At 41.0% G+C, this 1018-nt stretch overlaps 1 protein-coding gene across 3 annotated transcripts in view; it reads right to left on the bottom strand.

Annotated features, from left to right (window-relative positions):
* The window catches only part of LOC143020737 (macrophage mannose receptor 1-like), a 71901-nt gene extending 71505 nt beyond the window's left edge, over positions 1 to 396 (bottom strand). For 2 of the 3 annotated variants that reach the window (XM_076177449.1, XM_076177452.1), the window contains exon 1: positions 284 to 396. The gene's annotated coding sequence lies outside the window, so the exon portion shown is untranslated. Of the gene's footprint in view, positions 1 to 219 lie in introns of all 3 variants that reach the window. The other variant, XM_076177450.1, reaches the window with a different exon arrangement.
* Positions 397 to 1018: the final 622 nt, after the last annotated feature.

The raw sequence follows: 1018 nt of genomic DNA, 5'->3' as shown, positions 1-1018 counted from the left end.
TTGTAGACATTCTATATTTCAAAAAGATTTTATGTGACTTTGGGACAACTGAGTTAGGCTCTTTATAGCTTAGTTCCAGGTACTTGTCAAAGTAAAAAAAACTAGACAAAGAACGCAGGGAATTCTTCTTGGGCCTTAAACATTGAAAAGAAACCTCGAAAGTGAAATTCCTACACTTTACAATAACCTAATGTTACGAAAGCTATACACAACTCAAACCCGAGTCTAGTTGATCACGCGTCACGTCGGGGCGACTAGGTAGTGTGTACTAGGTCCTGCATACCTTAGAGCGAATCAAGGACAATATACCCAAAGCGATCTACGAGAACTTCTGTTCGCAGAGTTCTCCTGCCTGAGGAAATTAACTCGCCTACTCCTCCCATCAAGGGGCGGATGGTGATAACATATACAAGCTATCGCCATTATGTCCACAGGACATGTCATTACCCCTTTCAATACAGCACTGATAACGCTTATCACTCCTGCACCTTCATTCACATAACGCGTAATAATGACGTATTGCGTCACTGATTATATTGAAGAAGTATAACACATAACGGGCGTGTTCTATATTACAATAATGTAGGCTTTTTGAAAACAGAATTATGTAATTTGTCCACGTGTGCAGGGAGTGTACTATCAGCATGAAGCCTGTGCGGCGTGAGAACAATTCGAGAACGTTAACCTTACATACACACACACACACACACACACACACACACACACACACACACACACACACACACACACACACACACACACACACACACACACACACACACACACACACACACACACACACACACACAATGGCGCAAGGAAATAAAAACATCAACAAAATCAAAAGTAAAAAACACATTGTGTTTGGGAATGCAATCCATGGACGTACGTGGACTAAAAAAAAAAAAAAAAAAAATACATCTCATCCTTCTACCGTTCCATGACTTGGAGCCGTTTAGGTAACTGTTGTAAACCTAGTTAATGGCGCCATACGTCATTTGTCGGTTAAGTCTTAACC

Source organism: Oratosquilla oratoria, chromosome 40 (assembly GCF_046742065.1).
Source record: "Oratosquilla oratoria isolate Oo_2021 chromosome 40, ASM4674206v1, whole genome shotgun sequence".
In the NCBI taxonomy this organism is placed as follows: domain Eukaryota; kingdom Metazoa; phylum Arthropoda; class Malacostraca; order Stomatopoda; family Squillidae; genus Oratosquilla; species Oratosquilla oratoria.
The sequence above is the reverse complement of the archived record's forward strand: the minus strand, read 5'-3'. Positions and strand labels throughout refer to the sequence as shown.